Genomic DNA, 24836 nt, shown 5'->3' with positions numbered 1-24836 from the left:
AGGCCCTTCAGTGCTTCTGGTTGGGAAGTCTAAGGTGCAAGGGTCCATGACTTGCAGCGGGTTACAACTACCAGAAAGGGTCTGCTTTTCACATCAGTGCCCTAGTTCAGCTCACTGGCACAGGGCATTTTGACTACCTCTTGCCTTGCTAGAGACAAACAAAAAATCCTTGACAGAAAACATCAATTGCTATGGCATGCTTAGAGAGAGAGAGCCTCCAAATGGCCCTGCTTTTCGGAAAGACGCTTCAGAAGATGTTTCAAATGACTATGCAGCGGCAGTCTAGTTGGTATAGGGGTATGATTCTCGCTTCGGGTGTGAGAGGACCTCGGTTCAAATCCCAGACAAACCCCTACCTTTATAGGTTCAGTCTGTGTTTTAAACAGGAGTATTTCTGCTTTTCACTCTTGTAAGATGTCATGTTGCAATGCAATACATGCTTTATACTGGCGTCGAGACGGTTCAGCATCATGAAGGTATGCGAGATTTCTTTGCAACTGCTTTTCTGTGCTGGAGCAGCAGTGCTCGTAGGAACATTAAATGCACAGTGCTTCTCCATGGTAATTTCGGGTCCAGTTCTGAAATCTCCTCTTGGAATGAAAGTGATCCCAGTTCCTTTCTTCCAAGGGAAGAGATCGTGTTCCGGAAGGCTCAGCTTTGAGCGTCATGAACATTGGCCCTCATCCTTGCATCCCAGTCCAATGCATAGCCACATAAAGCAAGCAGGTGTGTCTGTTTCCATAGTGTGGTGGTTCCAGTACAATGCATAGCCACATGAAGCAAGCCGGCAAGTGTGTCTGTTTGTGTAGTGTAGTGGTTATCATGCGCACCTCACATGCGAAAGGTCCCTGGTTCGAGTCGCTGGGCTTTTTCACAGTATTTGCATTTCCTGCCTCACCTGACAGGCAAGCTGAGATAAAAGAGACTGAGTCTATCCCTCACCATCGTGAGGTACTACGCTCCTGGGGCATCTGTCACAGCTCACCAAGAGGAGTTGCGCCAGCTTACGGCAGTCAGTTGCTCACTGTTTGACCTTTGCAATGAAGCCTGAGCCTACAGCATTCAAGCCAGCCAAGGAAGGAAGGTACGAGAGCGAAAATAGCTTTCCTGCCCTCACCAAGAACACACACCTTGAGCAAATAAAGTGCCAGACTTACAAGGCCCTATCGCCACCGGAGCATCACTTTTAGTGACGCCCCGGTGGCACTATGCACTGCGCGGTATTTACAAGATGGCGTTCAGCCACTTTTTGTGGCTTAACACCACCTTGTAAATACGGCCCCTTAGCACGCAGCGTGTTCCCTGGAAGGGGCGTGCAATGGGTGTTGTTGGGAGTGTGCCACAGCAACACCATAGCATTTTGATGCTGCTCCAGATTTAGGAGTTGGCGTAAATCTGCGTCAGCACCAAAATCCAACGCCATCCCAGGGGTGTCGTTAGAGTGGCGCACTGAGGAGAAATGTTTTCATTTCTCCTTGTTTTTGCTCTTTCTATGTGTGATGCATTCTGCAGCACACATAGAAGTAAGAGCAAATCACCATTGAAGATTTTTTTTTTGGGCAGGAAGGTGTCCCTTCCTGCACAAAAACAATTTCCCCCTCAACGCAGTCATCCTTGTACCATGGTGCAAGAACGGCTGCGTTGGCGCTCAGCAGCTAATTTAGAGCTGGCGCAGGGGGAAGCACAGGGGTGCGCTGTATTCTACTAAATACGGCGCTTCCCTGCATTTTGAAAATGACGGCGCGTGGGGCTTGCAAATTTGGCACAGCGTCGCGCTTAGTCATTTTCTTGTAAATCTGGGCCAAAATGTCTAAAGGATAGAGGCTTTTTATGTCATGTTCGATGAAGACCATGCAAATGACTCTAGTCGTACTGCAGAAGAGAGCACCATGTGCAGTTTCTTGCTTTGGGATGTAGTCTCCCACTCTCTGTCACCAACCCTCAGAGCAGGGTCGGAGCCGTTGCATTTCTGTGCCCAGGCTCGTTGGTCTAGGGGTATGATTCTCGCTTAGGGTGCGAGAGGTCCCGGGTTCAAATCCCAAACGAGCCCATTTTAGCGGAAAACAATCAAATCCTGCTCAAAATACAAAACCCCTCAACATTTCTCATTCCACTCGAAGCATTGTTGCGCAAAACATATTTTTTGCCTCAGGCGAAAAATGGATTACAATGCCTTGGCTTCCTTCCTGCTTGCTCTCAGTGTGCCCTGTGTGATGATTTCACAGGCTCTCCTTCCTGGCATTTAGGCATCAGATATTTGTCTGTCTCTGCCCGCAGCTGTGGGATTTTTCAGGACATCTGAGTGTATGCATGCTGGCTGACACCGCTGCAATTTTCACACTTACCCCTCGCATTCCGAGCAACTGCTGATAAAGTATAGAGGAAATCGTGCAAACATATGAGGGGAACTGTGCTCCTTCAGTCAAACCAGCAAGCTTGTTTCTGTAGTGTAGTGGTTATCACGTTAGCCTCACACGCGAAAGGTCCCTGGTTCGAGACCGGGCAGAAACACTTGGCAGCAGCAGCTTTTGTGTTTGCTCCCTAAAACCTCAGTCTCTCTCAATGCACACTTAGACAGAAATGACCTTTAAAAACTTGTGACCTGTGTAAAACGTGCTTTACTATTGCAGGACGCTAAAAAGTTATCTGCATCCCTCGGTGGTCGTGCATGTGCATTGTTTCTTGTTCTGTTTTTTTTTTTTTTTCTTGGCCATGTTATATTGTGGGGCCTTTAAAGCTGTGACTTTGATAGGAACATTGCAAGCGGCAAAATCAACAAGTGCAGACTGAAGAGTCCGACCTGCACACTGTTTTGGCTGTCAGGATGGCCGAGTGGTCTAAGGCGCCAGACTCAAGAGAGCTTGATCTTCAGTGAAGCTGAGCCTTCTGGTCTCTTCATGGAGGCGTGGGTTCAAATCCCACTTCTGACAGGTGTATTTTCTTCCCTTAAATCTTGCTCTGCTTGCAGAGCCAGCTCCTCACACCACTATCTTTGGAAGCTGCTGTGGCATGTGAGGAGAAATCCACCAACCCATCGGCTGGGCCCTCAATCAAAATTCTGTGTATTACTGGAAGGGGCGTCTCAGGCACACCTTCTGTTAGAGCTGCACTTTATGACAGTAACTACCATGCTGGTTTCTACTTAAGCAGTTGATTCTATCGTTTGAAGTGAGGCTCTCCTGCCACCTTTTGGGCAAAGAAGACACTGCCCCTGCAACAACACAGGCAGACAAGCTCAAACTAGGTTTCTTGGTTAGGTGGGCGGAGCATATTGGCAATGGTGCCTCCTTGTGACTTGCAATTTACATGAAGAAGACAGAGAGGCAGCTGGGAGTAGGCAGTACCCATGAACCCCTGAACACTGTCTTGCGACTAGCACACAATTCTGAAATGAGGCGGGGGAAAGGAGGTGATTTCCCCATCAAGGGCCATTCCGGGAAATCAGCCACCCTGCGTCTCCCAGGTGAGTGTTTTAGGCCTATGAGCCACTAATATAAATCTCGCCTGATCGAGCAAGTGTGCTTGAATCCAAGAGGCATGCTCCTCTGGCTCAAGAGCTAGCAGGCCCTTCAGTGCTTCTGGTTGGGAAGTCTAAGGTGCAAGGGTCCATGACTTGCAGCGGGTTACAACTACCAGAAAGGGTCTGCTTTTCACATCAGTGCCCTAGTTCAGCTCACTGGCACAGGGCATTTTGACTACCTCTTGCCTTGCTAGAGACAAACAAAAAATCCTTGACAGAAAACATCAATTGCTATGGCACGCTTAGAGAGAGAGAGCCTCCAAATGGCCCTGTTTTTCGGAAAGACGCTTCAGAAGATGTTTCAAATGACTATGCAGCGGCAGTCTAGTTGGTATAGGGGTATGATTCTCGCTTCGGGTGTGAGAGGACCTCGGTTCAAATCCCAGACAAACCCCTACCTTTATAGGTTCAGTCTGTGTTTTAAACAGGAGTATTTCTGCTTTTCACTCTTGTAAGATGTCATGTTGCAATGCAATACATGCTTTATACTGGCGTCGAGACGGTTCAGCATCATGAAGGTATGCGAGATTTCTTTGCAACTGCTTTTCTGTGCTGGAGCAGCAGTGCTCGTAGGAACATTAAATGCACAGTGCTTCTCCATGGTAATTTCGGGTCCAGTTCTGAAATCTCCTCTTGGAATGAAAGTGATCCCAGTTCCTTTCTTCCAAGGGAAGAGATCGTGTTCCGGAAGGCTCAGCTTTGAGCGTCATGAACATTGGCCCTCATCCTTGCATCCCAGTCCAATGCATAGCCACATAAAGCAAGCAGGTGTGTCTGTTTCCATAGTGTGGTGGTTCCAGTACAATGCATAGCCACATGAAGCAAGCCGGCAAGTGTGTCTGTTTGTGTAGTGTAGTGGTTATCATGATCACCTCACATGCGAAAGGTCCCTGGTTCGAGTCGCTGGGCTTTTTCACAGTATTTGCATTTCCTGCCTCACCTGACAGGCAAGCTGAGATAAAAGAGACTGTGTCTATCTCTCACCATTGTGAGGTACTACGCTCCTGGGGCATCTGTCACAGCTCACCAAGAGGAGTTGCGCCAGCTTACGGCAGTCAGTTGCTCACTGTTTGACCTTTGCAATGAAGCCTGAGCCTACAGCATTCAAGCCAGCCAAGGAAGGAAGGTACGAGAGCGAAAATAGCTTTCCTGCCCTCACCAAGAACACACACCTTGAGCAAATAAAGTGCCAGACTTACAAGGCCCTATCGCCACCGGAGCATCACTTTTAGTGACGCCCCGGTGGCACTATGCACTGCGCGGTATTTACAAGATGGCGTTCAGCCATTTTTTGTGGCTTAACACCACCTTGTAAATACGGCCCCTTAGCACGCAGCGCGTTCCCTGGAAGGGGCGTGCAATGGGTGTTGTTGGGAGTGTGCCACAGCAACACCATAGCATTTTGATGCTGCTCCAGATTTAGGAGTTGGCGTAAATCTGCGTCAGCACCAAAATCCAACGCCATCCCAGGGGTGTCGTTAGAGTGGCGCACTGAGGAGAAATGTTTTCATTTCTCCTTGTTTTTGCTCTTTCTATGTGTGATGCATTCTGCAGCACACATGGAAGTAAGAGCAAATCACCATTGAAGATTTTTTTTTGGGGCAGGAAGGTGTCCCTTCCTGCACAAAAACAATTTCCCCCTCAACGCAGTCATCCTTGTACCATGGTGCAAGAACGGCTGCGTTGGCGCTCAGCAGCTAATTTAGAGCTGGCGCAGGGGGAAGCACAGGGGTGCGCTGTATTCTACTAAATACGGTGCTTCCCTGCATTTTGAAAATGACGGCGCGTGGGGCTTGCAAATTTGGCACAGCGTCGCGCCTAGTCATTTTCTTGAAAATCTGGGCCAAAATGTCTAAAGGATAGAGGCTTTTTATGTCATGTTCGATGAAGACCATGCAAATGACTCTAGTCGTACTGCAGAAGAGAGCACCATGTGCAGTTTCTTGCTTTGGGATGTAGTCTCCCACTCTCTGTCACCAACCCTCCGAGCAGGGTCAGAGCCGTTGCATTTCTGTGCCCAGGCTCGTTGGTCTAGGGGTATGATTCTCGCTTAGGGTGCGAGAGGTCCCGGGTTCAAATCCCGGACGAGCCCATTTTAGCGGAAAACAATCAAATCCTGCTCAAAATACAAAACCCCTCAACATTTCTCATTCCACTCGAAGCATTGTTGCGCAAAACATATTTTTTGCCTCAGGAGAAAAATGGATTACAATGTCTTGGCTTCCTTCCTGCTTGCTCTCAGTGCGCCCTGTGTGATGATTTCACAGGCTCTCCTTCCTGGCATTTAGGCATCAGATATTTGTCTGTCTCTGCCCGCAGCTGTGGGATTTTTCAGGACGTCTGAGTGTATGCATGCTGGCTGACACCGCTGCAATTTTCACACTTACCCCTCGCATTCCGAGCAACTGCTGATAAAGTATAGAGGAAATCGTGCAAACATATGAGGGGAACTGAGCTCCTTCAGTCAAACCAGCAAGCTTGTTTCTGTAGTGTAGTGGTTATCACGTTCGCCTCACACGCGAAAGGTCCCTGGTTCGAGACCGGGCAGAAACACTTGGCAGCAGCAGCTTTTGTGTTTGCTCCCTAAAACCTCAGTCTCTCTCAATGCACACTTAGACAGAAATGACCTTTAAAAACTTGTGACCTGTGTAAAACGTGCTTTACTATTGCAGGACGCTAAAAAGTTATCTGCATCCCTCGGTGGTCGTGCATGTGCATTGTTTCTTGTTCTGTTTTTTTTTTTTTTCTTGGCCATGTTATATTGTGGGGCCTTTAAAGCAGTGACTTTGATAGGAACATTGCAAGCGGCAAAATCAACAAGTGCAGACTGAAGAGTCTGACCTGCACACTGTTTTGGCTGTCAGGATGGCCGAGTGGTCTAAGGCGCCAGACTCAAGAGAGCTTGATCTTCAGTGAAGCTGAGCCTTCTGGTCTCTTCATGGAGGCGTGGGTTCAAATCCCACTTCTAACAGGTGTATTTTCTTCCTTTAAATCTTGCTCTGCTTGCAGAGCCAGCTCCTCACACCACTATCTTTGGAAGCTGCTGTGGCATGTGAGGAGAAATCCACCAACCCATCGGCTGGGCCCTCAATCAAAATTCTGTGTATTACTGGAAGGGGCGTCTCAGGCACACCTTCTGTTAGAGCTGCACTTTATGACAGTAACTACCATGCTGGTTTCTACTTAAGCAGTTGATTCTATTGTTTGAAGTGAGGCTCGCCTGCCACCTTTTGGGCAAAGAAGACACTGCCCCTGCAACAACACAGGCAGACAAGCTCAAACTAGGTTTCTTGGTTAGGTGGGCGGAGCATATTGGCAATGGTGCCTCCTTGTGACTTGCAATTTACATGAAGAAGACAGAGAGGCAGCTGGGAGTAGGCAGTACCCATGAACCCCTGAACACTGTCTTGCGACTAGCACACAATTCTGAAAAGAGGCGGGGGAAAGGAGGTGATTTCCCCATCAAGGGCCATTCCGGGAAATCAGCCACCCTGCGTCTCCCAGGTGAGTGTTTCAGGCCTATGAGCCACTAATATAAATCTCGCCTGATCGAGCGCTGATCGAGCAAGTGTGTTTGAATCCAAGAGGCATGCTCCTCTGGCTCAAGAGCTAGCAGGCCCTTCAGTGCTTCTGGTTGGGAAGTCTAAGGTGCAAGGGTCCATGACTTGCAGCGGGTTACAACTACCAGAAAGGGTCTGCTTTTCACATCAGTGCCCTAGTTCAGCTCACTGGCACAGGGCATTTTGACTACCTCTTGCCTTGCTAGAGACAAACAAAAAATCCTTGACAGAAAACATCAATTGCTATGGCATGCTTGGAGAGAGAGAGCCTCCAAATGGCCCTGCTTTTCGGAAAGACGCTTCAGAAGATGTTTCAAATGACTATGCAGCGGCAGTCTAGTTGGTATAGGGGTATGATTCTCGCTTCGGGTGTGAGAGGACCTCGGTTCAAATCCCAGACAAACCCCTACCTTTATAGGTTCAGTCTGTGTTTTAAACAGGAGTATTTCTGCTTTTCACTCTTGTAAGATGTCATGTTGCAATGCAATACATGCTTTATACTGGCGTCGAGACGGTTCAGCATCATGAAGGTATGCGAGATTTCTTTGCAACTGCTTTTCTGTGCTGGAGCAGCAGTGCTCGTAGGAACATTAAATGCACAGTGCTTCTCCATGGTAATTTCGGGTCCAGTTCTGAAATCTCCTCTTGGAATGAAAGTGATCCCAGTTCCTTTCTTCCAAGGGAAGAGATCGTGTTCCGGAAGGCTCAGCTTTGAGCGTCATGAACATTGGCCCTCATCCTTGCATCCCAGTCCAATGCATAGCCACATAAAGCAAGCAGGTGTGTCTGTTTCCATAGTGTGGTGGTTCCAGTACAATGCATAGCCACATGAAGCAAGCCGGCAAGTGTGTCTGTTTGTGTAGGGTAGTGGTTATCATGCGCACCTCACATGCGAAAGGTCCCTGGTTCGAGTCGCTGGGCTTTTTCACAGTATTTGCATTTCCTGCCTCACCTGACAGGCAAGCTGAGATAAAAGAGACTGTGTCTATCCCTCACCATCGTGAGGTACTACGCTCCTGGGGCATCTGTCACAGCTCACCAAGAGGAGTTGCGCCAGCTCACGGCAGTCAGTTGCTCACTGTTTGACCTTTGCAATGAAGCCTGAGCCTACAGCATTCAAGCCAGCCAAGGAAGGAAGGTACGAGAGCGAAAATAGCTTTCCTGCCCTCACCAAGAACACACACCTTGAGCAAATAAAGTGCCAGACTTACAAGGCCCTATCGCCACCGGAGCATCACTTTTAGTGACGCCCCGGTGGCACTATGCACTGCGCGGTATTTACAAGATGGCGTTCAGCCACTTTTTGTGGCTTAACACCACCTTGTAAATACGGCCCCTTAGCACGCAGCGCGTTCCCTGGAAGGGGCGTGCAATGGGTGTTGTTGGGAGTGTGCCACAGCAACACCATAGCATTTTGATGCTGCTCCAGATTTAGGAGTTGGCGTCAATCTGCGTCAGCACCAAAATCCAACGCCATCCCAGGGGTGTCGTTAGAGTGGCGCACTGAGGAGAAATGTTTTCATTTCTCCTTGTTTTTGCTCTTTCTATGTGTGATGCATTCTGCAGCACACATAGAAGTAAGAGCAAATCACCATTGAAGATTTTTTTTTTGGGCAGGAAGGTGTCCCTTCCTGCACAAAAACAATTTCCCCCTCAACGCAGTCATCCTTGTACCATGGTGCAAGAACGGCTGCGTTGGCGCTCAGCAGCTAATTTAGAGCTGGCGCAGGGGGAAGCACAGGGGTGCGCTGTATTCTACTAAATACGGCGCTTCCCTGCATTTTGAAAATGACGGCGCGTGGGGCTTGCAAATTTGGCACAGCGTCGCGCTTAGTCATTTTCTTGTAAATCTGGGCCAAAATGTCTAAAGGATAGAGGCTTTTTATGTCATGTTCGATGAAGACCATGCAAATGACTCTAGTCGTACTGCAGAAGAGAGCACCATTTGCAGTTTCTTGCTTTGGGATGTAGTCTCCCACTCTCTGTCACCAACCCTCCGAGCAGGGTCGGAGCCGTTGCATTTCTGTGCCCAGGCTCGTTGGTCTAGGGGTATGATTCTCGCTTAGGGTGCGAGAGGTCCCGGGTTCAAATCCCAGACGAGCCCATTTTAGCGGAAAACAATCAAATCCTGCTCAAAATACAAAACCCCTCAACATTTCTCATTCCACTCGAAGCATTGTTGCGCAAAACATATTTTTTGCCTCACGCGAAAAATGGATTACAATGCCTTGGCTTCCTTCCTGCTTGCTCTCAGTGTGCCCTGTGTGATGATTTCACAGGCTCTCCTTCCTGGCATTTAGGCATCAGATATTTGTCTGTCTCTGCCCGCAGCTGTGGGATTTTTCAGGACGTCTGAGTGTATGCATGCTGGCTGACACCGCTGCAATTTTCACACGTACCCCTCGCATTCCGAGCAACTGCTGATAAAGTATAGAGGAAATCGTGCAAACATATGAGGGGAACTGTGCTCCTTCAGTCAAACCAGCAAGCTTGTTTCTGTAGTGTAGTGGTTATCACGTTAGCCTCACACGCGAAAGGTCCCTGGTTCGAGACCGGGCAGAAACACTTGGCAGCAGCAGCTTTTGTGTTTGCTCCCTAAAACCTCAGTCTCTCTCAATGCACACTTAGACAGAAATGACCTTTAAAAACTTGTGACCTGTGTAAAACGTGCTTTACTATTGCAGGACGCTAAAAAGTTATCTGCATCCCTCGGTGGTCGTGCATGTGCATTGTTTCTTGTTCTGTTTTTTTTTTTTTTTCTTGGCCTTGTTATATTGTGGGGCCTTTAAAGCTGTGACTTTGATAGGAACATTGCAAGCGGCAAAATCAACAAGTGCAGACTGAAGAGTCCGACCTGCACACTGTTTTGGCTGTCAGGATGGCCGAGTGGTCTAAGGCGCCAGACTCAAGAGAGCTTGATCTTCAGTGAAGCTGAGCCTTCTGGTCTCTTCATGGAGGTGTGGGTTCAAATCCCACTTCTGACAGGTGTATTTTCTTCCCTTAAATCTTGCTCTGCTTGCAGAGCCAGCTCCTCACACCACTATCTTTGGAAGCTGCTGTGGCATGTGAGGAGAAATCCACCAACCCATCGGCTGGGCCCTCAATCAAAATTCTGTGTATTACTGGAAGGGGCGTCTCAGGCACACCTTCTGTTAGAGCTGCACTTTATGACAGTAACTACCATGCTGGTTTCTACTTAAGCAGTTGATTCTATCGTTTGAAGTGAGGCTCTCCTGCCACCTTTTGGGCAAAGAAGACACTGCCCCTGCAACAACACAGGCAGACAAGCTCAAACTAGGTTTCTTGGTTAGGTGGGCGGAGCATATTGGCAATGGTGCCTCCTTGTGACTTGCAATTTACATGAAGAAGACAGAGAGGCAGCTGGGAGTAGGCAGTACCCATGAACCCCTGAACACTGTCTTGCGACTAGCACACAATTCTGAAATGAGGCGGGGGAAAGGAGGTGATTTCCCCATCAAGGGCCATTCCGGGAAATCAGCCACCCTGCGTCTCCCAGGTGAGTGTTTCAGGCCTATGAGCCACTAATATAAATCTCGCCTGATCGAGTGCTGATCGAGCAAGTGTGCTTGAATCCAAGAGGCATGCTCCTCTGGCTCAAGAGCTAGCAGGCCCTTCAGTGCTTCTGGTTGGGAAGTCTAAGGTGCAAGGGTCCATGACTTGCAGCGGGTTACAACTACCAGAAAGGGTCTGCTTTTCACATCAGTGCCCTAGTTCAGCTCACTGGCACAGGGCATTTTGACTACCTCTTGCCTTGCTAGAGACAAACAAAAAATCCTTGACAGAAAACATCAATTGCTATGGCACGCTTAGAGAGAGAGAGCCTCCAAATGGCCCTGCTTTTCGGAAAGACGCTTCAGAAGATGTTTCAAATGACTATGCAGCGGCAGTCTAGTTGGTATAGGGGTATGATTCTCGCTTCGGGAGTGAGAGGACCTCGGTTCAAATCACAGACAAACCCCTACCTTTATAGGTTCAGTCTGTGTTTTAAACAGGAGTATTTCTGCTTTTCACTCTTGTAAGATGTCATGTTGCAATGCAATACATGCTTTATACTGGCGTCGAGACGGTTCAGCATCATGAAGGTATGCAAGATTTCTTTGCAACTGCTTTTCTGTGCTGGAGCAGCAGTGCTCGTAGGAACATTAAATGCACAGTGCTTCTCCATGGTAATTTCGGGTCCAGTTCTGAAATCTCCTCTTGGAATGAAAGTGATCCCAGTTCCTTTCTTCCAAGGGAAGAGATCGTGTTCCGGAAGGCTCAGCTTTGAGCGTCATGAACATTGGCCCTCATCCTTGCATCCCAGTCCAATGCATAGCCACATAAAGCAAGCAGGTGTGTCTGTTTCCATAGTGTGGTGGTTCCAGTACAATGCATAGCCACATGAAGCAAGCCGGCAAGTGTGTCTGTTTGTCTAGTGTAGTGGTTATCATGCGCACCTCACATGCGAAAGGTCCCTGGTTCGAGTCGCTGGGCTTTTTCACAGTATTTGCATTTCCTGCCTCACCTGACAGGCAAGCTGAGATAAAAGAGACTGTGTCTATCCCTCACCATCGTGAGGTACTACGCTCCTGGGGCATCTGTCACAGCTCACCAAGAGGAGTTGCGCCAGCTTACGGCAGTCAGTTGCTCACTGTTTGACCTTTGCAATGAAGCCTGAGCCTACAGCATTCAAGCCAGCCAAGGAAGGAAGGTACGAGAGCGAAAATAGCTTTCCTGCCCTCACCAAGAACACACACCTTGAGCAAATAAAGTGCCAGACTTACAAGGCCCTATCGCCACTGGAGCATCACTTTTAGTGACGCCCCGGTGGCACTATGCACTGCGCGGTATTTACAAGATGGCGTTCAGCCACTTTTTGTGGCTTAACACCACCTTGTAAATACGGCCCCTTAGCACGCAGCGCGTTCCCTGGAAGGGGCGTGCAATGGGTGTTGTTGGGAGTGTGCCACAGCAACACCATAGCATTTTGATGCTGCTCCAGATGTAGGAGTTGGCGTAAATCTGCGTCAGCACCAAAATCCAACGCCATCCCAGGGGTGTCGTTAGAGTGGCGCACTGAGGAGAAATGTTTTCATTTCTCCTTGTTTTTGCTCTTTCTATGTGTGATGCATTCTGCAGCACACATAGAAGTAAGAGCAAATCACCATTGAAGATTTTTTTTTTGGGCAGGAAGGTGTCCCTTCCTGCACAAAAACAATTTCCCCCTCAACGCAGTCATCCTTGTACCATGGTGCAAGAACGGCTGCGTTGGCGCTCAGCAGCTAATTTAGAGCTGGCGCAGGGGGAAGCACAGGGGTGCGCTGTATTCTACTAAATACGGCGCTTCCCTGCATTTTGAAAATGACGGCGCGTGGGGCTTGCAAATTTGGCACAGCGTCGCGCTTAGTCATTTTCTTGTAAATCTGGGCCAAAATGTCTAAAGGATAGAGGCTTTTTATGTCATGTTCGATGAAGACCATGCAAATGACTCTAGTCGTACTGCAGAAGAGAGCACCATGTGCAGTTTCTTGCTTTGGGATGTAGTCTCCCACTCTCTGTCACCAACCCTCCGAGCAGGGTCGGAGCTGTTGCATTTCTGTGCCCAGGCTCGTTGGTCTAGGGGTATGATTCTCGATTAGGGTGCGAGAGGTCCCAGGTTCAAATCCCGGACGAGCCCATTTTAGCGGAAAACAATCAAATCCTGCTCAAAATACACAACCCCTCAACATTTCTCATTCCACTCGAAGCATTGTTGCGCAAAACATATTTTTTGCCTCAGGCGAAAAATGGATTACAATGCCTTGGCTTCCTTCCTGCTTGCTCTCAGTGCTCCCTGTGTGATGATTTCACAGGCTCTCCTTCCTGGCATTTAGGCATCAGATATTTGTCTGTCTCTGCCCGCAGCTGTGGGATTTTTCAGGACATCTGAGTGTATGCATGCTGGCTGACACCGCTGCAATTTTCACACTTACCCCTCGCATTCCGAGCAACTGCTGATAAAGTATAGAGGAAATCGTGCAAACATATGAGGGGAACTGTGCTCCTTCAGTCAAACCAGCAAGCTTGTTTCTGTAGTGTAGTGGTTATCACGTTCGCCTCACACGCGAAAGGTCCCCGGTTCGAGACCGGGCAGAAACACTTGGCAGCAGCAGCTTTTGTGTTTGCTCCCTAAAACCTCAGTCTCTCTCAATGCACACTTAGACAGAAATGACCTTTAAAAACTTGTGACCTGTGTAAAACGTGCTTTACTATTGCAGGACGCTAAAAAGTTATCTGCATCCCTCGGTGGTCGTGCATGTGCATTGTTTCTTGTTCTGTTTTTTTGTTTTTTTCTTGGCCATGTTATATTGTGGGGCCTTTAAAGCTGTGACTTTGATAGGAACATTGCAAGCGGCAAAATCAACAAGTGCAGACTGAAGAGTCCGACCTGCACACTGTTTTGGCTGTCAGGATGGCCGAGTGGTCTAAGGCGCCAGACTCAAGAGAGCTTGATCTTCAGTGAAGCTGAGCCTTCTGGTCTCTTCATGGAGGTGTGGGTTCAAATCCCACTTCTGACAGGTGTATTTTCTTCCCTTAAATCTTGCTCTGCTTGCAGAGCCAGCTCCTCACACCACTATCTTTGGAAGCTGCTGTGGCATGTGAGGAGAAATCCACCAACCCATCGGCTGGGCCCTCAATCAAAATTCTGTGTATTACTGGAAGGGGCGTCTCAGGCACACCTTCTGTTAGAGCTGCACTTTATGACAGTAACTACCATGCTGGTTTCTACTTAAGCAGTTGATTCTATCGTTTGAAGTGAGGCTCTCCTGCCACCTTTTGGGCAAAGAAGACACTGCCCCTGCAACAACACAGGCAGACAAGCTCAAACTAGGTTTCTTGGTTAGGTGGGCGGAGCATATTGGCAATGGTGCCTCCTTGTGACTTGCAATTTACATGAAGAAGACAGAGAGGCAGCTGGGAGTAGGCAGTACCCATGAACCCCTGAACACTGTCTTGCGACTAGCACACAATTCTGAAATGAGGCGGGGGAAAGGAGGTGATTTCCCCATCAAGGGCCATTCCGGGAAATCAGCCACCCTGCGTCTCCCAGGTGAGTGTTTCAGGCCTATGAGCCACTAATATAAATCTCGCCTGATCAAGCCTGATCGAGCGCTGATCGAGCAAGTGTGCTTGAATCCAAGAGGCATGCTCCTCTGGCTCAAGAGCTAGCAGGCCCTTCAGTGCTTCTGGTTGGGAAGTCTAAGGTGCAAGGGTCCATGACTTGCAGCGGGTTACAACTACCAAAAAGGGTCTGCTTTTCACATCAGTGCCCTAGTTCAGCTCACTGGCACAGGGAATTTTGACTACCTCTTGCCTTGCTAGAGACAAACAAAAAATCCTTGACAGAAAACATCAATTGCTATGTCACGCTTAGAGAGAGAGAGCCTCCAAATGGCCCTGCTTTTCGGAAAGACGCTTCAGAAGATGTTTCAAATGACTATGCAGCGGCAGTCTAGTTGGTATAGGGGTATGATTCTCGCTTCGGGTGTGAGAGGACCTCGGTTCAAATCCCAGACAAACCCCTACCTTTATAGGTTCAGTCTGTGTTTTAAACATGAGTATTTCTGCTTTTCACTCTTGTAAGATGTCATGTTGCAATGCAATACATGCTTTATACTGGCGTCGAGACGGTTCAGCATCATGAAGGTATGCGAGATTTCTTTGCAACTGCTTTTCTGTGCTGGAGCAGCAGTGCTCGTAGGAACATTAAATGCACAGTGCTTCTCCATGGTAATTTCGGGTCCAGTTCTGAAATCTCCTCTTGGAATGAAAGTGATCCCAGTTCCTTTCTTCCAAGGGAAGAGATCGTGTTCCGGAAGGCTCAGCTTTGAGCGTCATGAACATTGGCCCTCATCCTTGCATCCCAGTCCAATGCATAGCCACATAAAGCAAGCAGGTGTGTCTGTTTCCATAGTGTGGTGGTTCCAGTACAATGCATAGCCACATGAAGCAAGCCGGCAAGTGTGTCTGTTTGTGTAGTGTAGTGGTTATCATGCGCACCTCACATGCGAAAGGTCCCTGGTTCGAGTCGCTGGGCTTTTTCACAGTATTTGCATTTCCTGCCTCACCTGACAGGCAAGCTGAGATAAAAGAGACTGTGTCTATCCCTCACCATCGTGAGGTACTACGCTCCTGGGGCATCTGTCACAGCTCACCAAGAGGAGTTGCGCCAGCTTACGGCAGTCAGTTGCTCACTGTTTGACCTTTGCAATGAAGCCTGAGCCTACAGCATTCAAGCCAGCCAAGGAAGGAAGGTACGAGAGCGAAAATAGCTTTCCTGCCCTCACCAAGAACACACACCTTGAGCAAATAAAGTGCCAGACTTACAAGGCCCTATCGCCACCGGAGCATCACTTTTAGTGACGCCCCGGTGGCACTATGCACTGCGCGGTATTTACAAGATGGCGTTCAGCCACTTTTTGTGGCTTAACACCACCTTGTAAATACGGCCCCTTAGCACGCAGCGCGTTCCCTGGAAGGGGCGTGCAATGGGTGTTGTTGGGAGTGTGCCACAGCAACACCATAGCATTTTGATGCTGCTCCAGATTTAGGAGTTGGCGTAAATCTGCGTCAGCACCAAAATCCAACGCCATCCCAGGGGTGTCGTTAGAGTGGCGCACTGAGGAGAAATGTTTTCATTTCTCCTTGTTTTTGCTCTTTCTATGTGTGATGCATTCTGCAGCACACATAGAAGTAAGAGCAAATCACCATTGAAGATTTTTTTTTTGGGCAGGAAGGTGTCCCTTCCTGCACAAAAACAATTTCCCCCTCAACGCAGTCATCCTTGTACCATGGTGCAAGAACGGCTGCGTTGGCGCTCAGCAGCTAATTTAGAGCTGGCGCAGGGGGAAGCACAGGGGTGCGCTGTATTCTACTAAATACGGCGCTTCCCTGCATTTTGAAAATTACGGCGCGTGGGGCTTGCAAATTTGGCACAGCGTCGCGCTTAGTCATTTTCTTGTAAATCTGGGCCAAAATGTCTAAAGGATAGAGGCTTTTTATGTCATGTTCGATGAAGACCATGCAAATGACTCTAGTCGTACTGCAGAAGAGAGCACCATGTGCAGTTTCTTGCTTTGGGATGTAGTCTCCCACTCTCTGTCACCAACCCTCCGAGCAGGGTCGGAGCCGTTGCATTTCTGTGCCCAGGCTCGTTGGTCTAGGGGTATGATTCTCGCTTAGGGTGCGAGAGGTCCCGGGTTCAAATCCCGGACGAGCCCATTTTAGCTGAAAACAATCAAATCCTGCTCAAAATACAAAACCCCTCAACATTTCTCATTCCACTCGAAGCATTGTTGCTCAAAACATATTTTTTGCCTCAGGCGAAAAATGGATTACAATGCCTTGGCTTCCTTCCTGCTTGCTCTCAGTGCGCCCTGTGTGATGATTTCACAGGCTCTCCTTCCTGGCATTTAGGCATCAGATATTTGTCTGTCTCTGCCCGCAGCTGTGGGATTTTTCAGGACGTCTGAGTGTATGCATGCTGGCTGACACCGCTGCAATTTTCACACTTACCCCTCGCATTCCGAGCAACTGCTGATAAAGTATAGAGGAAATCGTGCAAACATATGAGGGGAACTGTGCTCCTTCAGTCAAACCAGCAAGCTTGTTTCTGTAGTGTAGTGGTTATCACGTTCGCCTTACACGCGAAAGGTCCCCGGTTCGAGACCGGGCAGAAACACTTGGCAGCAGCAGCTTTTGTGTTTGCTCCCTAAAACCTCAGTCTCTCTCAATGCACACTTAGACAGAAATGACCTTTAAAAACTTGTGACCTGTGTAAAACGTGCTTTACTATTGCAGGACGCTAAAAAGTTATCTGCATCCCTCGGTGGTCGTGCATGTGCATTGTTTCTTGTTCTGTTTTTTTGTTTTTTTCTTGGCCATGTTATATTGTGGGGCCTTTAAAGCTGTGACTTTGATAGGAACATTGCAAGCGGCAAAATCAACAAGTGCAGACTGAAGAGTCCGACCTGCACACTGTTTTGGCTGTCAGGATGGCCGAGTGGTCTAAGGCGCCAGACTCAAGTGAGCTTGATCTTCAGTGAAGCTGAGCCTTCTGGTCTCTTCATGGAGGCGCGGGTTCAAATCCCACTTCTAACAGGTGTATTTTCTTCCCTTAAATCTTGCTCTGCTTGCAGAGCCAGCTCCTCACACCACTATCTTTGGAAGCTGCTGTGGCATGTGAGGAGAAATCCACCAACCCATCGGCTGGGCCCTCAATCAAAATTCTGTGTATTACTGGAAGGGGCGTCTCAGGCACACCTTCTGTTAGAGCTGCACTTTATGACAGTAACTACCATGCTGGTTTCTACTTAAGCAGTTGATTCTATCGTTTGAAGTGAGGCTCTCCTGCCACCTTTTGGGCAAAGAAGACACTGCCCCTGCAACAACACAGGCAGACAAGCTCAAACTAGGTTTCTTGGTTAGGTGGGCGGAGCATATTGGCAATGGTGCCTCCTTGTGACTTGCAATTTACATGAAGAAGACAGAGAGGCAGCTGGGAGTAGGCAGTACCCATGAACCCCTGAACACTGTCTTGCGACTAGCACACAATTCTGAAATGAGGCGGGGGAAAGGAGGTGATTTCCCCATCGAGGGCCATTCCGGGAAATCAGCCAACCTGCGTCTCCCAGGTTAGTGTTTCAGGCCTATGAGCCACTAATATAAATCTCGCCTGATCGAGACTGATTGAGCGCTGATCGAGCAAGTGTGCTTGAATCCAAGAGGCATGCTCCTCTGGCTCAAGAGCTAGCAGGCCCTTCAGTGCTTCTGGTTGGGAAGTCTAAGGTGCAAGGGTCCATGACTTGCAGCGGGTTACAACTACCAGAAAGGGTCTGCTTTTCACATCAGTGCCCTAGTTCAGCTCACTGGCACAGGGCATTTTGACTACCTCTTGCCTTGCTAGAGACAAACAAAAAATCCTTGACAGAAAACATCAATTGCTATGGCACGCTTAGAGAGAGAGAGCCTCCAAATGGCCCTGCTTTTCGGAAAGACGCTTCAGAAGATGTTTCAAATGACTATGCAGCGGCAGTCTAGTTGGTATAGGGGTATGATTCTCGCTTCGGGAGTGAGAGGACCTCGGTTCAAATCCCAGACAAACCCCTACCTTTATAGGTTCAGTCTGTGTTTTAAACAGGAGTATTTCTGCTTTTCACTCTTGTAAGATGTCATGTTGCAATGCAATACATGCTTTATACTGGCGTCGAGACGGTTCAGCATCATGAAGGTATGCGAGATTTCTTTGCAACTGCTTTTCTGTGCTGGAGCAGCAGTGCTCGTAGGAACATTAAATGCACAGTGCTTCTCCATGGTAATTTCGGGTCCAGTTCTGAAATCTCCTCTTGGAATGAAAGTGATCCCAGTTCCTTTCTTCCAAGGGAAGAGATCGTGTTCCGGAAGGCTCAGCTTTGAGCGTCATGAACATTGGCCCTCATCCTTGCATCCCAGTCCAATGCATAGCCACATAAAGCAAGCAGGTGTGTCTGTTTCCATAGTGTGGTGGTTCCAGTACAATGCATAGCCACATGAAGCAAGCCGGCAAGTGTGTCTGTTTGTCTAGTGTAGTGGTTATCATGCGCACCTCACATGCGAAAGGTCCCTGGTTCGAGTCGCTGGGCTTTTTCACAGTATTTGCATTTCCTGCCTCACCTGACAGGCAAGCTGAGATAAAAGAGACTGTGTCTATCCCTCACCATCGTGAGGTACTACGCTCCTGGGGCATCTGTCACAGCTCACCAAGAGGAGTTGCGCCAGCTTACGGCAGTCAGTTGCTCACTGTTTGACCTTTGCAATGAAGCCTGAGCCTACAGCATTCAAGCCAGCCAAGGAAGGAAGGTACGAGAGCGAAAATAGCTTTCCTGCCCTCACCAAGAACACACACCTTGAGCAAATAAAGTGCCAGACTTACAAGGCCCTATCGCCACTGGAGCATCACTTTTAGTGACGCCCCGGTGGCACTATGCACTGCGCGGTATTTACAAGATGGCGTTCAGCCACTTTTTGTGGCTTAACACCACCTTGTAAATACGGCCCCTTAGCACGCAGCGCGTTCCCTGGAAGGGGCGTGCAATGGGTGTTGTTGGGAGTGTGCCACAGCAACACCATAGCATTTTGATGCTGCTCCAGATGTAGGAGTTGGCGTAAATCTGCGTCAGCACCAAAATCCAACGCCATCCCAGGGGTGTCGTTAGAGTGGCGCACTGAGGAGAAATGTTTTCATTTCTCCTTGTTTTTGCTCTTTCTATGTGTGATGCATTCTGCAGCACACATAGAAGTAAGAGCAAATCACCATTGAAGATTTTTTTTTTGGGCAGGAAGGTGTCCCTTCCTGCACAAAAACAATTTCCCCCTCAACGCAGTCATCCTTGTACCATGGTGCAAGAACGGCTGCGTTGGCGCTCAGCAGCTAATTTAGAGCTGGCGCAGGGGGAAGCACAGGGGTGCGCTGTATTCTACTAAATACGGCGCTTCCCTGCATTTTGAAAATGACGGCGCGTGGGGCTTGCAAATTTGGCACAGCGTTGCGCTTAGTCATTTTCTTGTAAATCTGGGCCAAAATGTCTAAAGGATAGAGGCTTTTTATGTCATGTTCGATGAAGACCATGCAAATGACTCTAGTCGTACTGCAGAAGAGAGCACCATGTGCAGTTTCTTGCTTTGGGATGTAGTCTCCCACTCTCTGTCACCAACCCTCCGAGCAGGGTCGGAGCTGTTGCATTTCTGTGCCCAGGCTCGTTGGTCTAGGGGTATGATTCTCGATTAGGGTGCGAGAGGTCTCAGGTTCAAATCCCGGACGAGCCCATTTTAGCGGAAAACAATCAAATCCTGCTCAAAATACACAACCCCTCAACATTTCTCATTCCACTCGAAGCATTGTTGCGCAAAACATATTTTTTGCCTCAGGCGAAAAATGGATTACAATGCCTTGGCTTCCTTCCTGCTTGCTCTCAGTGCGCCCTGTGTGATGATTTCACAGGCTCTCCATCCTGGCATTTAGGCATCAGATATTTGTCTGTCTCTGCCCTCAGCTGTGGGATTTTTCAGGACATCTGAGTGTATGCATGCTGGCTGACACCGCTGCAATTTTCACACTTACCCCTCGCATTCCGAGCAACTGCTGATAAAGTATAGAGGAAATCGTGCAAACATATGAGGGGAACTGTGCTCCTTCAGTCAAACCAGCAAGCTTGTTTCTGTAGTGTAGTGGTTATCACGTTCGCCTCACATGCGAAAGGTCCCCGGTTCGAGACCGGGCAGAAACACTTGGCAGCAGCAGCTTTTGTGTTTGCTCCCTAAAACCTCAGTCTCTCTCAATGCACACTTAGACAGAAATGACCTTTAAAAACTTGTGACCTGTGTAAAACGTGCTTTACTATTGCAGGACGCTAAAAAGTTATCTGCATCCCTCGGTGGTCGTGCATGTGCATTGTTTCTTGTTCTGTTTTTTTGTTTTTTTCTTGGCCATGTTATATTGTGGGGCCTTTAAAGCTGTGACTTTGATAGGAACATTGCAAGTGGCAAAATCAACAAGTGCAGACTGAAGAGTCCGACCTGCACACTGTTTTGGCTGTCAGGATGGCCGAGTGGTCTAAGGCGCCAGACTCAAGAGAGCTTGATCTTCAGTGAAGCTGAGCCTTCTGGTCTCTTCATGGAGGTGTGGGTTCAAATCCCACTTCTGACAGGTGTATTTTCTTCCCTTAAATCTTGCTCTGCTTGCAGAGCCAGCTCCTCACACCACTATCTTTGGAAGCTGCTGTGGCATGTGAGGAGAAATCCACCAACCCATCGGCTGGGCCCTCAATCAAAATTCTGTGTATTACTGGAAGGGGCGTCTCAGGCACACCTTCTGTTAGAGCTGCACTTTATGACAGTAACTACCATGCTGGTTTCTACTTAAGCAGTTGATTCTATCGTTTGAAGTGAGGCTCTCCTGCCACCTTTTGGGCAAAGAAGACACTGCCCCTGCAACAACACAGGCAGACAAGCTCAAACTAGGTTTCTTGGTTAGGTGGGCGGAGCATATTGGCAATGGTGCCTCCTTGTGACTTGCAATTTACATGAAGAAGACAGAGAGGCAGCTGGGAGTAGGCAGTACCCATGAACCCCTGAACACTGTCTTGCGACTACCACACAATTCTGAAATGAGGCGGGGGAAAGGAGGTGATTTCCCCATCAAGGGCCATTCCGGGAAATCAGCCACCCTGCGTCTCCCAGGTGAGTGTTTCAGGCCTATGAGCCACTAATATAAATCTCGCCTGATCAAGCCTGATCGAGTGCTGATCGAGGAAGTGTGCTTGAATCCAAGAGGCATGCTCCTCTGGCTCAAGAGCTAGCAGGCCCTTCAGTGCTTCTGGTTGGGAAGTCTAAGGTGCAAGGGTCCATGACTTGCAGCGGGTTACAACTACCAGAAAGGGTCTGCTTTTCACATCAGTGCCCTAGTTCAGCTCACTGGCACAGGGAATTTTGACTACCTCTTGCCTTGCTAGAGACAAACAAAAAATCCTTGACAGAAAACATCAATTGCTATGGCACGCTTAGAGAGAGAGAGCCTCCAAATGGCCCTGCTTTTCGGAAAGACGCTTCAGAAGATGTTTCAAATGACTATGCAGCGGCAGTCTAGTTGGTATAGGGGTATGATTCTCGCTTCGGGTGTGAGAGGACCTCGGTTCAAATCCCAGACAAACCCCTACCTTTATAGGTTCAGTCTGTGTTTTAAACAGGAGTATTTCTGCTTTTCACTCTTGTAAGATGTCATGTTGCAATGCAATACATGCTTTATACTGGCGTCGAGACGGTTCAGCATCATGAAGGTATGCGAGATTTCTTTGCAACTGCTTTTCTGTGCTGGAGCAGCAGTGCTCGTAGGAACATTAAATGCACAGTGCTTCTCCATGGTAATTTCGGGTCCAGTTCTGAAATCTCCTCTTGGAATGAAAGTGATCCCAGTTCCTTTCTTCCAAGGGAAGAGATCGTGTTCCGGAAGGCTCAGCTTTGAGCGTCATGAACATTGGCCCTCATCCTTGCATCCCAGTCCAATGCATAGCCACATAAAGCAAGCAGGTGTGTCTGTTTCCATAGTGTGGTGGTTCCAGTACAATGCATAGCCACATGAAGCAAGCCGGCAAGTGTGTCTGTTTGTGTAGTGTAGTGGTTATCATGCGCACCTCACATGCGAAAGGTCCCTGGTTCGAGTCGCTGGGCTTTTTCACAGTATTTGCATTTCCTGCCTCACCTGACAGGCAAGCTGAGATAAAAGAGACTGTGTCTATCCCTCACCATCGTGAGGTACTACGCTCCTGGGGCATCTGTCACAGCTCACCAAGAGGAGTTGCGCCAGCTTACGGCAGTCAGTTGCTCACTGTTTGACCTTTGGAATGAAGCCTGAGCCTACAGCATTCAAGCCAGCCAAGGAAGGAAGGTACGAGAGCGAAAATAGCTTTCCTGCCCTCACCAAGAACACACACCTTGAGCAAATAAAGTGCCAGACTTACAAGGCCCTATCGCCACCGGAGCATCACTTTTAGTGACGCCCCGGTGGCACTATGCACTGCGCGGTATTTACAAGATGGCGTTCAGCCACTTTTTGTGGCTTAACACCACCTTGTAAATACGGCCCCTTAGCACGCAGCGCGTTCCCTGGAAGGGGCGTGCAATGGGTGTTGTTGGGAGTGTGCCACAGCAACACCATAGCATTTTGATGCTGCTCCAGATTTAGGAGTTGGCGTAAATCTGCGTCAGCACCAAAATCCAACGCCATCCCAGGGGTGTCGTTAGAGTGGCGCACTGAGGAGAAATGTTTTCATTTCTCCTTGTTTTTGCTCTTTCTATGTGTGATGCATTCTGCAGCACACATAGAAGTAAGAGCAAATCACCATTGAAGATTTTTTTTTTGGGCAGGAAGGTGTCCCTTCCTGCACAAAAACAATTTCCCCCTCAACGCAGTCATCCTTGTACCATGGTGCAAGAACGGCTGCGTTGGCGCTCAGCAGCTAATTTAGAGCTGGCGCAGGGGGAAGCACAGGGGTGCGCTGTATTCTACTAAATACGGCGCTTCCCTGCATTTTGAAAATTACGGCGCGTGGGGCTTGCAAATTTGGCACAGCGTCGCGCTTAGTCATTTTCTTGTAAATCTGGGCCAAAATGTCTAAAGGATAGAGGCTTTTTATGTCATGTTCGATGAAGACCATGCAAATGACTCTAGTCGTACTGCAGAAGAGAGCACCATGTGCAGTTTCTTGCTTTGGGATGTAGTCTCCCACTCTCTGTCACCAACCCTCCGAGCAGGGTCGGAGCCGTTGCATTTCTGTGCCCAGGCTCGTTGGTCTAGGGGTATGATTCTCGCTTAGGGTGCGAGAGGTCCCGGGTTCAAATCCCGGACGAGCCCATTTTAGCGGAAAACAATCAAATCCTGCTCAAAATACAAAACCCCTCAACATTTCTCATTCCACTCGAAGCATTGTTGCTCAAAACATATTTTTTGCCTCAGGCGAAAAATGGATTACAATGCCTTGGCTTCCTTCCTGCTTGCTCTCAGTGCGCCCTGTGTGATGATTTCACAGGCTCTCCTTCCTGGCATTTAGGCATCAGATATTTGTCTGTCTCTGCCCGCAGCTGTGGGATTTTTCAGGACGTCTGAGTGTATGCATGCTGGCTGACACCGCTGCAATTTTCACACTTACCCCTCGCATTCCGAGCAACTGCTGATAAAGTATAGAGGAAATCGTGCAAACATATGAGGGGAACTGTGCTCCTTCAGTCAAACCAGCAAGCTTGTTTCTGTAGTGTAGTGGTTATCACGTTCGCCTTACACGCGAAAGGTCCCCGGTTCGAGACCGGGCAGAAACACTTGGCAGCAGCAGCTTTTGTGTTTGCTCCCTAAAACCTCAGTCTCTCTCAATGCACACTTAGACAGAAATGACCTTTAAAAACTTGTGACCTGTGTAAAACGTGCTTTACTATTGCAGGACGCTAAAAAGTTATCTGCATCCCTCGGTGGTCGTGCATGTGCATTGTTTCTTGTTCTGTTTTTTTGTTTTTTTCTTGGCCATGTTATATTGTGGGGCCTTTAAAGCTGTGACTTTGATAGGAACATTGCAAGCGGCAAAATCAACAAGTGCAGACTGAAGAGTCCGACCTGCACACTGTTTTGGCTGTCAGGATGGCCGAGTGGTCTAAGGCGCCAGACTCAAGTGAGCTTGATCTTCAGTGAAGCTGAGCCTTCTGGTCTCTTCATGGAGGCGCGGGTTCAAATCCCACTTCTAACAGGTGTATTTTCTTCCCTTAAATCTTGCTCTGCTTGCAGAGCCAGCTCCTCACACCACTATCTTTGGAAGCTGCTGTGGCATGTGAGGAGAAATCCACCAACCCATCGGCTGGGCCCTCAATCAAAATTCTGTGTATTACTGGAAGGGGCGTCTCAGGCACACCTTCTGTTAGAGCTGCACTTTATGACAGTAACTACCATGCTGGTTTCTACTTAAGCAGTTTATTCTATCGTTTCAAGTGAGGCTCTCCTGCCACCTTTTGGGCAAAGAAGACACTGCCCCTGCAACAACACAGGCAGACAAGCTCAAACTAGGTTTCTTGGTTAGGTGGGCGGAGCATATTGGCAATGGTGCCTCCTTGTGACTTGCAATTTACATGAAGAAGACAGAGAGGCAGCTGGGAGTAGGCAGTACCCATGAACCCCTGAACACTGTCTTGCGACTAGCACA

The 24836-nt window shown here is 48.6% G+C and overlaps 12 non-coding genes across 12 annotated transcripts; all 12 read left to right on the top strand.

Moving 5' to 3' along the window:
• Positions 1–2438: 2438 nt before the first annotated feature.
• Positions 2439–2511, top strand: TRNAV-CAC (transfer RNA valine (anticodon CAC)). The gene has a single exon. It is a non-coding gene; the product is annotated as a tRNA-Val (tRNA).
• A 307-nt stretch (positions 2512–2818) lies between these two features.
• Positions 2819–2930, top strand: TRNAL-CAA (transfer RNA leucine (anticodon CAA)). Its single transcript has 2 exons — positions 2819–2856; positions 2885–2930. It is a non-coding gene; the product is annotated as a tRNA-Leu (tRNA).
• A 2610-nt stretch (positions 2931–5540) lies between these two features.
• TRNAP-AGG (transfer RNA proline (anticodon AGG)) lies at positions 5541–5612 on the top strand. Its single transcript has one exon. It is a non-coding gene; the product is annotated as a tRNA-Pro (tRNA).
• A 388-nt stretch (positions 5613–6000) lies between these two features.
• TRNAV-CAC (transfer RNA valine (anticodon CAC)) lies at positions 6001–6073 on the top strand. Its single transcript has one exon. It is a non-coding gene; the product is annotated as a tRNA-Val (tRNA).
• A 3039-nt stretch (positions 6074–9112) lies between these two features.
• On the top strand, positions 9113–9184 carry TRNAP-AGG (transfer RNA proline (anticodon AGG)). Its single transcript has one exon. It is a non-coding gene; the product is annotated as a tRNA-Pro (tRNA).
• Positions 9185–9572: 388 nt separating this feature from the next.
• On the top strand, positions 9573–9645 carry TRNAV-CAC (transfer RNA valine (anticodon CAC)). Its single transcript has one exon. It is a non-coding gene; the product is annotated as a tRNA-Val (tRNA).
• A 3500-nt stretch (positions 9646–13145) lies between these two features.
• Positions 13146–13218, top strand: TRNAV-CAC (transfer RNA valine (anticodon CAC)). The gene has a single exon. It is a non-coding gene; the product is annotated as a tRNA-Val (tRNA).
• A 3050-nt stretch (positions 13219–16268) lies between these two features.
• On the top strand, positions 16269–16340 carry TRNAP-AGG (transfer RNA proline (anticodon AGG)). Its single transcript has one exon. It is a non-coding gene; the product is annotated as a tRNA-Pro (tRNA).
• Positions 16341–16728: 388 nt separating this feature from the next.
• On the top strand, positions 16729–16801 carry TRNAV-UAC (transfer RNA valine (anticodon UAC)). Its single transcript has one exon. It is a non-coding gene; the product is annotated as a tRNA-Val (tRNA).
• A 3510-nt stretch (positions 16802–20311) lies between these two features.
• Positions 20312–20384, top strand: TRNAV-CAC (transfer RNA valine (anticodon CAC)). The gene has a single exon. It is a non-coding gene; the product is annotated as a tRNA-Val (tRNA).
• A 3050-nt stretch (positions 20385–23434) lies between these two features.
• TRNAP-AGG (transfer RNA proline (anticodon AGG)) lies at positions 23435–23506 on the top strand. The gene has a single exon. It is a non-coding gene; the product is annotated as a tRNA-Pro (tRNA).
• A 388-nt stretch (positions 23507–23894) lies between these two features.
• On the top strand, positions 23895–23967 carry TRNAV-UAC (transfer RNA valine (anticodon UAC)). The gene has a single exon. It is a non-coding gene; the product is annotated as a tRNA-Val (tRNA).
• The last annotated feature ends 869 nt before the right edge of the window (positions 23968–24836 follow it).

The sequence above is a fragment of the Pleurodeles waltl genome, unplaced genomic scaffold (genome assembly GCF_031143425.1).
Source record: "Pleurodeles waltl isolate 20211129_DDA unplaced genomic scaffold, aPleWal1.hap1.20221129 scaffold_72, whole genome shotgun sequence".
In the NCBI taxonomy this organism is placed as follows: Eukaryota; Metazoa; Chordata; class Amphibia; order Caudata; family Salamandridae; genus Pleurodeles; species Pleurodeles waltl.
This window is presented reverse-complemented; position numbering and strand designations above follow the sequence as displayed.